The sequence below is a fragment of the Giraffa tippelskirchi genome, chromosome 5, assembly GCF_054371585.1.
Source record: "Giraffa tippelskirchi isolate mGirTip1 chromosome 5, T2T-mGirTip1v1.2.pri, whole genome shotgun sequence".
In the NCBI taxonomy this organism is placed as follows: Eukaryota; Metazoa; Chordata; class Mammalia; order Artiodactyla; family Giraffidae; genus Giraffa; species Giraffa tippelskirchi.
The window spans coordinates 109,159,487-109,172,041 of NC_137279.1; the positions used below are offsets into that span (position 1 = coordinate 109,159,487).

Below are 12,555 nucleotides of genomic sequence, written 5' to 3' on the forward strand. Positions count from 1 at the left end.
GGATCAAACCCAGGGCTCCCGCATTACAGACAAATCCTTTACCATCTGAGCCACAAGGGAAGCATAACATATAAATACTACTGTTTTAATAAAAGCTTCATGGTGTGTTTATAACAGTTCATATCTTTTTTTCTAAACAGTATGCTGTCCATATCCTTTAGTAACATTCTTTTTATACAACTGTATTTCTAAGACTTACTCCTATAGATACCTGTAGATTCTAATCATCTATTATATAACAGTCCATTTTTATAAACAAATTAAAATAAACTTTATTAATTCCTCTACTAAAAAACACTTTCATTCCCTTATTGTTTCAAATAATGCTATAATAACTATTCTATGAAGACTCACAAGACCTTCTAGAACTAACACCAAAAAAGATGTCCTTTTCATCACAGGGAACAGGAATGCAAAAGTAGGAAGTCAAGAGATATCTGGAGTAACAGGCAAATTTGCCCTTGGAGTACAAAATGAAGCAGGGCAAAGGCTAACAGAGTTTTGCCTGGAGAACGCGCTAGTCATAGCAAACACCGTCTTCCAACAACTCAAGAGAAGACTCTATACATGAAATCACCAGATGGCCAACACCGAAATCAGATTGATTATATTCTTTGCAGCCAAAGATGGAGAAGCTCTATACAGTCAGCAAAAACAAGACTAGGAGCTGACTGTGGCTCAGATCATGAGCTGCTTATTGCAAAAATCAGACTTAAATTGAAGAAAGTAGGGAAAACCACTAGATCTTTCAGGTATGACCTAAATCAAAACCCTTACAATTATACAGTGGAAGTGACAAATAGATTCAAGGGATTAGATCTGATAGAGTGCCTGAAGAACTATGGACAGAGTAGTGACATTGTACAAGAGGGAGTGATCAAGATCATCCCCAAGAAAAAGAAATGCAAAAAGGCAAAATGGTTGTCTGAGGAAGCCTTACAAATAGCTGAGAAAAGAAGAGAAGCGAAAGGCAAAGGAGAAAAGGAAAGATATACCCACCTGAATGCAGAGTTTCAAGGAATAGCAAGGAGAGATAAGAAAGCCTTCCTCAGTGATCAATGCAAAGAAATAGAGGAAAACAACAGAATGGGAAAGACTAGAGATGTCTTCAAGAAAATCAGAAATACAAAGGGAACATTTCATGCAAAGATGCACAATAAAGGACCTAAATGGTATGGACCTAACAGAAGCAGAAGATATTAAGAAGAGGTGGCAGGAATACAGAAGAACTATACAAAAAAGATCTTCATGACCCAGATAACCACGAGGGTGTGATCACTCACCTAGAGACAGACATCCTGGAGTGTGAAGTCAAGTGGGCCTTTGGAAGCATCACTATGAACAAAGCTAGTGGAGGTGATGGAATTCTAGCTGAGCTATTTCAAATCCTAAAAGATGATGCTGCAAAAGTGCTGCACTCAATATGAGAGCAAATTTGGAAAACTCAGCAGTGGCCTCAGGACTGGAAAAGGTCAGTTTTCAATCCAATCCCAAAGAAAGGCAATGCCAAAGAATGCTCAAACTACCGCACAATTGTACTCATCTCACATGCTAGCAAAGCAATGCTCAAAATTCTCCAAGTGAGGCTTCAGCAGTACCTGGCCAAGAACTTCCAGATGTTCAAGCTGGATTCAGAAAAGGCAGAGGAACCACAGATCAAATTGCCAACATCCGTTGGATCATAGAAAAAGCAAGAGAGTTCCAGAAAAATATCTATGTCTGCTTTATTGGCTATGCTAAAGCCTTTTACTGTGGATCACAACAAACTGTGGAAAATTCTTCAAGAGATGGGAATACCAGACCACCTTACCTGCCTCCTGAGAAATCTGTATGTAGGTCAAGAAGCAACAGTTAGAACTGGACAGGGAACAATGGACTGGTTCCAAATTGGGAAAGGAATATGTCAAGGATGTATATTGTCACCCTGCTTATTTAACTTACGTGCAGAGTACATTATGCAAAATACCAGGCTGGATGAAGTACAAGCCGGAATCAAGACTGCCAGGAGAAATATCAATAACCTCAGATACTCAGATGACACCACCCTTATGGCAGAAAGCGAAGAGGAACTAAAGTGCTTCTTGATGAAAGTGAAAAAGTTGGCTTAAAACTCAACATTCAAAAAACAAAGATTATGGCATTCTGTTCCATCACTTCATGGCAAACAGATGGGGAAACAATGGAAACAGTGACAGACTTTATTTTGGGGGGCTCCAAGATCACTGCAGATGGTGACTGCACTCATGAAATTAAAAGACGCTTGCTCCTTGGAAGAAAGGCTATGACCAACCTAGACAGCATATTGAAAAGCAGAGACATTACTTTGCCAACAAAGGTTTGTCTAGTCAAAGCTATGGTTTTTCCAGTAGTCATGTATGGATGTGAGAGTTGAACTATAAAGAAAACTGAGCACCAAGGAATTGATGCTTTTGAACTGTGGTGTTGGAGAAGACTCTTGAGGGTTCCTTGAACTTGAGGGAGATCAAACCAGTCAATCCTAAAGGAAATCAGTCCTGAATATTCATTGGAAGGACTGATGGTGAAGCTGAAACTCCAATACCTTGGCCACCTGCTGCAAAGAGCTGACTCATTGGAAAAGACTCTGATGCTGGGAAAGACTGAAGGCAGGAGAAGAAGGGGGTGACAGAGGATGAGATGGTTGGATGGCATGTCTGACTCGATGGACATGAGTTTGAACAAGCTCCAGGAGTTGGTGATGGACAGGGAAGCCTGGCACGCTGCAGTCCATGGGGTCGCAAAGAGTTGGACACAACTGAGTGATTGAACTGAATTGATAATGACTATTCAGGTACTTGTCTGCATATCCACATCAACGGGGTTTTTCTAGAACAGGCAACCACAGAGGGAACTGCTGGGTCAGAGTTAGGTGCATCTTTGAATTTACTAGCTATTGCCAAGATGCTTTCCAAAGGGATTGTATCCTTTTATACCCTCGCCAGTTGTGTATGTGGATTTCCACTTATCACAATTATCAGACTTAAAAATTTCTATCAACCTGATGGGTGTGGAATGGTGGGTAACTGCTATTTCAATTTTCTTTTCCTCTTAATTGAGCACGTAGTAATTAATAATATGGAAAAATGCCACTTTGTCATATACCATGTTCTTAACAGAAGAAAATACAGGAGAATATCTTTTTAATTTAAGTCATTTAAGAGAATGACTTCTTAAATTAAATTTCAAAGCATCATAAGGAAAACAGTGGTAACTCTGACTGACAAAAGTTAAGGATTTTGGTCTAATGAAGAAACACAGAACAAGGTTATTAGGTAACAGAATGGGAGAAAATATCAACATCCAATAAGAGATTAGTATCTAATATAAATATTTACAAACGGAAATGTGATTGAGATCCCAGTTTAAAAATAAAATGGACAAAGCAAGTGAATAGACAATTTGCAGAAGTTCAAAAACAAGCATATTGAAAAGATGCTCAAACTCTCTGACTACCAGAGAAACTAAAATGAGACACCACTTCTATAACCATCAGACTGGCAAAATTACAAAGCTGGATGGTGCCAAGTGTTAATAAGGATGTGGAATCATTACTAAAGCCACTACAACTCCCCATGGCATCGCTGCTACCCAAAATGACTTCATCATATTAACTATATGTTTACCTTATAACCCAACAATTCTGCTCTTGGATATATATGCCACAGACATTCTCACACAGGTTTCTAAAAGACATGTATGAGGATGCTGCAGATTGATCTGTGGTGATGAGGAGTTGGAGGCAAACTGGAAGTCCATCAATAGGAGAAATGTTAGGTAATGGATTCACAATATGGAGTATTATGCAGTGGTTACAAAACAGTGAATTACATATATTTACAGTACAGCAATGTAGATGAATCTAAAAAACACAGTAATAAGTGAAAACAGTTTAAAACTAGTAAGATACAGAACATGGTCCAGATGTAAATAATAAATGCATGTACATAAGACACAATACATATTTTTCAAGATCACATATAAATAAAAACATATATTAAACACATCAGAATGGTTGCGTATAAGAGGGAGGTGAATGAGAGAAGGCTATTTGCACAAAAATATAAAATAAACAGCTGTCATTTTCTCTGAGAAGTCTCCACTGGCCATCTTATCTAAATTAGACATTCCTTTTATTTTCTTTAAAATCCCTGGCTTTTGTTTCCTTCATAACATCTCAATTTAGTTATCTTGTTTGTGTTCTGACTGCCTTCCCCACTAAGATATAGGATTTATGAAGGCAGTATCATTTCAGTGTTGCTCAGCACAGCATCTCTAGTCCCTCTGGTAGTGCTTGGCATATAGCATGAAAGAAGGATCAAATAAATAATACATGAATGAATGAGTCATGGATGCTAATCTCAGAAAGAGTGGCTAGGTCAAACTTAGCAGGCAAGAGGAAATCATTAAAGATTCTGAAGGAAAGAGAAATTACCAGAACTGCACTTGACAAGGAAGACTAGTATCATAGCAATGAGCGGGGTGGACTGGCGAGAGGGAAGAAATCGGAACACATGAGATCAACTATCATAGCCAGCATGAGTCAGTCCAGGGAGCCTACAATGAGGAGATGAAAGTATAAAGAAAAGCAGTGTGAAAGATACCACAAAGGAAGAAAAGACTCAATTGGCAACAGACTAGATGAAACAGCTGAGAAAAAGAAGGAAATAAATGAAGACTTCCCTGTCTTGAGCTCTTGGTAAAGCTAAAAAGAGAAAGTATGAAGACTTACTCTTTTCGATAGCACAAATGTGTATTTGGATATGATGAATTCATGATCAGAAACTTATTGAACGCTATCTCTAGGCACTGAAGATAATATTAAGACAGACATGACATCTGCTTTCACAGAGCTTGTGAAAAAGGCAATTATAATAGCATGATAAAGCAATGATGGAGAAGTACAGGGTGCTATTGGAGTGCACAAGTTTACCAGTGAAGAACTGTCAGATAAAGAAAAGAAAAGAGATTTAACAAAGAATCATTCAAAAGTTGAAATTGATCTTAAATCAGTACTCCTTAGAATCAACTGAGTAGAGAAAAGTTATGAAAAGAAAACCAATTTTTCTGTTTTTATTATTTTCCTCTTCAAATCTATACTCTTTTCTCCAAGAGAGCCAAAGTATAAATAGATTTTTTAAAGGGTACAGTATTTTTATTTCCAACCACAAACAGAACTCACAAATGCTTGAGTGAATACAATGAATGTGAATTATTATGAAATACTGCAAACTAGCTAGCTTTAATGATTTTAGTATACTGTCTACAATCAGCTTTGGAATAACACAGAATGCATTTGATCCCATCTTAATTAGTAAATTACAAATAGCCTAATCAAAAGAAAAACCTCTCAAAGACTAATAGAAAAAACTTTTTTAAAAAGTGGTATTTTACTGATCAAATTCCACTTGAAATAATTCCAATCAATCAGACAGTTTTCTAGGCTGCTGTTGTCAATATCTGGCGGAGGAATAGGACGGGGAGACCACTCTCTCCTCCACAAATTTATCGAAAGAACATCTGAACGTTGGGCAACATCTGAACGTTGAGCAAACTTCACAAAACTACTTCTGAAGGCTGGCAGAGGACGTCAGGCTTCCAGAAAGACAGCGCATTATCTTCAAAAGAGGGGAGAGCGCACTCGCCAAACTCCTGGCCGCCTGAGCAGCTCTGACCGGGAACGGCACAAGCCGTGGGCGAAACCGAGTCTGCGCCTTTGTGGAGTAACCGGGAGCCTGAACCTGAGCGGCTTAGACCTGGGAAGTGCACGCATCTCAGGGCCCACTCCCCGGCCCACTCCCCGGCCGAGTAACCTGAAGCCTGAGCAGGGTAGACGGGGAAAGCACACACGCCGTGAGCGGGGGCGAACCCAGTGCGGCCGAGACACTGCGAGCTCTCCACACACACGCCAGGTTTGCAGTGTTCCTCCCTCCCCACAGCACGACTGAACAAGCGAACCTAAAGAGACCACCTCCACCCCTTTGTCGCAGGGCGGAAATTAGATACTGAAGAGATCTCCAAACAGAAGCCAAATAAACAGAGGGAAGCGCTTTGGAAGTGACAGGCCAACAGATTAAAATCCCTGTAGTTAATACCGACTGCATTGAAAAGGACCTATAGATCTTGAAAAGTATAAGCAGGAAACAAGGATCTATCTGAAACTGAGCAGACCCCACACTGCTCACAACAGCTCCAGAGAAAGTCCGGGATATATATATTTTTTACTATTATTATTATTTTTTTTAATATTTTTTTAAATATATTTTTTTAATTTTTTTTAAAATTAAAAAAAATTTTTTTCTCGTCTTTCCTTTTTCTTCAAGTCCTCTATTACACCTTTAACTTTCATTTTCATAACCCACTATTAACTTGCAAAAAAAAAAACCCCTATTTTTGAAGCAAACTGCATACATATATCTTATACCTTTTGTTTTCTTTTTTTACTGTTTTTTTCCTGTTTTACTTTTTTTACTGTTTCTTTTTTTTACTGTTTTACTGTTTTTTTCTTTTTACACTGTTTCCTTTTTTCTTTTTTTTTTTATATTGTAAGTTTTATAAGAGTCTAACCTCTACTCTAGATTTTTAATCTTTGTTTTACATATTTGATATCAATTTTGTACATTTAAGAACCCAATCTTTAGGACCCATTTTTACTCAGGAGTGTGATCACTGGCCTGATTACTCTCTCCCCCTATTGATGCTCTTTCTTCTCCCCCAGGGAACCTCTATCTCCCACCCTCCTCCTTCTCTTCTCAACCCAATTCTGTGAATCTCTGAGGGTGTCCTGGGTACCGGAGAACACTTCAGGAACAGGATACTGCCCAGATCTCTCTCTCCCCTCGATTCCTCCCTTTCTACTCATGCTCACGTCTATTACCTTCCTCCCCCCTCTCTATGTATCTCTGTGAACCACTCTGAGGGTTCCAAACTGTGGAAAGCACAGAGGGAAGTGCTTACTGGCTAGATTGCTCTCTCCACATTTGAATTCCCCTCTTCCCCTCCTGGTCACCTCAACCACCCCCCCCCCCCTCATCTCTCCATGTAACTCAGTGAACCTTTCTGGGTATCCCTCACTGTGGAGAATCTTTTCACCATTAACCTAAAAGTTTTATTATTGATGCTGTATGGAAGGAGAAGTCTTGAGGCTACTGCAAGAATAAGACTGAAAGCCAGGGGAAACATTAATTAATAAAGAGACCATCCAATAGCCTCCACATATACACTGAAACCAAGCTCCACCCAAGAGCCAATAAGTTCCAGAGCAAGACATACCACGTAAATTCTCCATCAACGCAGGAACATAGCCCTGAGCATCAATATACAGGCTGCCCAGAGGCACACCAAATCCATAGACATCTCAAAAACTAATACTGGTCACTCCATTGCACTCTAGAGAGCAGAAATCCAGCTCCACCCACCAGAACACCGACACAAGCTCCCCCAGCCAGGAAGCCTTGACAAGCCACTTGTCCAACCCCAACCACAGTAAGGAACCTCCACAATAAAGAGGAACTTCATACTACCAGAATACAGAAGGGCCACGCCTAACACAGCAATCTAAACAAGACGAAAAGGCAGAGAAATACTCAGCAAGTAAAGGAAAATGAGAAATGCCCACAAAACCAAACAAAAGAGGAGGAGATAGGGAATCTATCGGAAAAAGAATTTAGAATAATGATAATAAAAATGATCCAAAATCTTGAAAGCAAAATGGAGTTACAGATAAATAGCCTGGAGACAAGAATTGAGAAGATGCAAGAAATGTTTATCAAGGACTTAGAAGAAATAAAAAGGAGTCAATATAGAATGAATAATGAAATAAAGGAGATAAAAGACACTCTGGAGGGAACCAACAGTAGAATAACGGAGGCAGAAGATAGGATAAGTGAGGTAGAAGATAGAATGATGGAAATAAACGAAGCAGAGAGGAAAAAAGAATCAAAAGAAATGAGGAAAACCTCAGGGACCTCTGGGACAATATGAAACGCCCCAACATTCGAATCATAGGAGTCCCAGAAGAAGAAGATAAAAGGAAAGGCCATGAAAAAATACTCGAGGAGATAATAGTTGAAAATTTCCCTAAAATGAGGAAAGAAATAGTCACAGAAGTCCAAGAAACCCAGAGAGTTCCAAACAGGATAAACCCAAGGCGAAACACCCCAAGACACGTATTAATCAAATTAACAAAGATCAAACACAAAGAACAAATATTAAAAGCAGCAAGGGAAAAACAACAAATAACACACAAGGGGATCCCCATAAGGATAACAGCTGATCTTTCAATAGAAACCCTTCAGGCTAGAATGGAATGGCAGGACATACTTAAAGTAATGAAAGAGAATAATCTACAACCCAGATTACTGTACCCAGCAAGGATCTCATTCAGATATGAAGGCGAATTCAAAAGCTTTACAGACAAGCAAGAGCTGAGGGAATTCAGCACCACCAAACCAGCTCTCCAACAAATGCTAAAGGATCTTCTCTAAACAGGAAACACAGAAAGGATGTTTCAACACGAACTCAAAACAACAAAGTAAATGGCAACGGGATCATACTTATCAATAATTACCTTAAATGTAAATGGGTTGAATGCCCCAACCAAAAGACAAAGGCTTGCTGAATGGATACAAAAACAAGACCCCTATATATGCTGTCTACAAGAGACCCACCTCAAAACTAGGGACACACACAGGCTGAAAGTGAAGGGATGGAAAAACATTTCATGCAAATGAAGACCAAAAGAAAGCAGGAGTCGCAATACTCGTTTCAGATAAAATAGACTTTAAAATAAAGGATGTGAAAAGGGACAAAGAAGGACACTACATAAAGATCAAAGGATCAATTCAAGAAGAAGACGTAACAATCATAAATATATATGCACCCAACATAGGAGCACCACAATATATAAGGCAAATACTAACAAGTAAGTATGAAAGGGAAAATTAACAATAACACAATAATAGTGGGAGACTTTAATACTCCACTCACGCATATGGATAGATCAACTAAACAGAAAATTAACAAGGAAACACAAACTTTAAATGATACAATGGACAAATTAGATTTAATTGATATTTATAGGACTTTCCACCCCAAAACAATCAATTTTACCTTTTTCTCAAGTGCACATGGAACTTTCTCCAGGATAGATCACATCCTGGGCCATAAATCTAGCCTTGGTAAATTCAAAAAAATTGAAATCATCCCAGCCATCTTCTCTGACCACAATGCAGTAAGATTAGACCTCAATTACAGGAAAAAAACTATTAAAAATTCCAACATATGGAGGCTAAACAACACGCTTCTGAATAACCAACAAATCACAGAAGAAATCAAAAAAGAAATCAAATTATGCATAGAAACGAATGAAAATGAAAACACAACAACCCAAAACCTATGGGACACTGTAAAAGCAATACTAAGGGGAAGGTTCATAGCAATACAGGCGTACTTCAAGAAACAAGAAAAAAATCAAATAAATCAACTAACTCTACACCTAAAGCAACTAGAGAAGGAAGAAATGAAGAACCCCAGGGTCAGTAGAAGGAAAGAAATCTTAAAAATTAGGGCAGAAATAAATGCAAAAGAAACAAAAGAGACCATAGCAAAAATCAACAAAACTAAAAGCTGGTTTTTTGAGAAGATAAACAAAATTGACAAGCCATTAGCCAGACTCATCAAGAAACAAAGGGAGAAGAATCAGATCAACAAAATTAGAAATGAAAATGGAGAGATCACAACAGACTCCACAGAAATACAAAGGATCATAAGAGACTACTACCAACAGCTATATGCCAATAAAATGGACAACTTGGAAGAAATGGACAAATTCTTAGAAAAGTATAACTTTCCAAAACTGAACCAGGAAGAAATAGATCTTAACAGACCCATCACAAGCACGGAATTCGAAACTGTAATCAGAAATCTTCCAGCAAACAAAAGCCCAGGACCAGACGGCTTCACAGCGGAATTCTACCAAAAATTTAGAGAAGAGCTAACACCTATCCTACTCAAACTCTTCCAGAAAATTGCAGAAGATGGTAAACTTCCAAACTCATTCTACGAGGCCACCATCACCCTAATTCCAAAACCAGACAAAGATGTCACAAAAAAGGAAAACTACAGGCCAATATCACTGATGAACATAGATGCAAAAATCCTTAATAAAATTCTAGCAAACAGAATCCAACATCATATTAAAAAGATCATACATCATGACCAAGTGGGCTTTATCCCAGGAATGCAAGGTTTTTTTAACATCCGCAAATCAATCAATGTAATACACCACATTAACAAATTGAAAGAAAAAAACCATATGGTTATCTCAATAGATGCAGAAAAAGCCTTTGACAAAATTCAGCATCCATTTATGATTAAAACCCTCCAGAAAGCAGGAATAGAAGGAACATATCTCAACATAATAAAAGCTATATATGACAAACCCACAGCAAACATTATCCTCAATGGTGAAAAATTGAAAGCATTTCCCCTAAAGTCAGGAACAAGGCAAGGATGCCCACTTTCACCACTACTATTCAACATAGTTTTGGAAGTTTTGGCCACAGCAATCAGAGCTGAAAAAGAAATAAAAGGAATACAGATAGGAAAAGAAGAAGTAAAACTCTCACTGTTTGCAGATGACATGATCCTCTACATAGAAAACCCTAAAGACTCTACTAGAAAATTACTAGAGTTAATCAATGAATATAGTAAAGTTGCAGGATATAAAAGTAACACACAGAAATCCCTTGCATTCCTATACTCCAATAATGAGAAAGCAGAAAGAGAAATTAAGGAAACAATACCATTCACCATTGCAACAAAAAGAATAAAATACTTAGGAATATATCTACCTAAAGAAACAAAAGACTTATATATAGAAAACTATAAAACACTGATGAAAGAAATCAAAGAGGACACAAACAGATGGAGAAATATACCGTGTTCATGGATTGGAAGAATTAATATAGTGAAAATGAGTATACTACCCAAAGCAATCTATAGATTCAATGCAATCCCTATCAAGCTACCAATGGTATTTTTCACAGAACTAGAACAAATCATCTCACAATTTGTATGGAAATGTAAGAAACCTCGAATAGCCAAAGCAATCTTGAGAAAGAAGAATGGAACTGGAGGAATCAACCTGCCTGACTTCAGGCTTTACTACAAAGCCACAGTCATCAAGACAGTATGGTACTGGCACAAAGATAGAAATATAGATCAATGGAACAAAATAGAAAGCCCAGAGATAAGCCCACGCACCTATGGACACCTTATCTTCGACAAAGGAGGCAAGAATATACAATGGAGAAAAGACAATCTCTTTAACAAGTGGTGCTGGGAAAACTGGTCAACCACTTGTAAAAGAATGAAACTAGAACACTTCCTAACACCATACACAAAAATAAACTCAAAATGGATTAAAGATCTAAACGTAAGACCAGAAACTATAAAACTCCTAGAGGAAAACATAGGCAAAACACTCTCCGACAAAAATCACAGCAGGATCCTCCATGACCCACCTCCCAGAATACTGGAAAGAAAAGCAAAAATAAACAAATGGGACCTAATTAAAATTAAAAGCTTTTGCACAACAAAGGAAACTATAAGCAAGGTGAAAAGACAGCCTTCAGAATGGGAGAAAATAATAGCAAACGAAGCAACAGACAAACAATTAATCTCAAAAATATACAAGCAACTCCTGCAGCTGAATTCCAGAAAAATAAACGACCCAATCAAAAAATGGGCCAAAGAACTAAACAGACATTTCTCCAAAGAAGACATACAGATGGCTAACAAACACATGAAAAGATGCTCAACATCACTCATTATTAGAGAAATGCAAATCAAAACCACAATGAGGTATCATTTCACACCAGTCAGAATGGCTGCTATCCAAAAGTCGACAAGCAATAAATGCTGGAGAGGGTGTGGAGAAAAGGGAACCCTCTTACACTGTTGGTGGGAATGCAAACTAGTACAGCCACTATGGAGAACAGTGTGGAGATTCCTTAAAAAACTGGGAATAGAACTGCCATATGACCCAGCAATCCCACTGCTGGGCATATACACCGAGGAAACCAGAATTGAAAGAGACGCATGTACCCCAATGTTCATCGCAGCACTGTTTACAATAGCCAGGACATGGAAGCAAACTAGATGTCCATCAGCAGACGAATGGATAAGGAAGCTGTGGTACATATACACAATGGAATATTACTCAGCCGTTAAAAAAAATACATTTGAATCGGTTCTACTGAGATGGATGAAACTGGAGCCCATTATACAGAGTGAAGTAAGCCAGAAAGAAAAACAACAATACAGTATACTAATGCATATATATGGAATTTGAAAGATGGTAACGATAACTCTATATGCGAGACAGAATAAGAGACACAGATGCATAGAACAATTTTATGGACTCTGAGGGAGAAGGTGAGGGTGGGACGTTCTGGGAGAATAGCATTGAAACATGTATATTATCATATGTGAAACAACACCATTCCATGTTCGATGCATGAGACAAGAGCTCAGGGC

The 12,555-nt window shown here is 38.2% G+C and overlaps 1 protein-coding gene across 7 annotated transcripts in view; it reads right to left on the minus strand.

Annotated features, from left to right (window-relative positions):
* Nucleotides 1-12,555, minus strand: part of MAGI3 (membrane associated guanylate kinase, WW and PDZ domain containing 3) — a 435,962-nt gene that overhangs the window by 85,161 nt on the left and 338,246 nt on the right. The gene's annotated exons all lie outside the window — the stretch shown is intronic.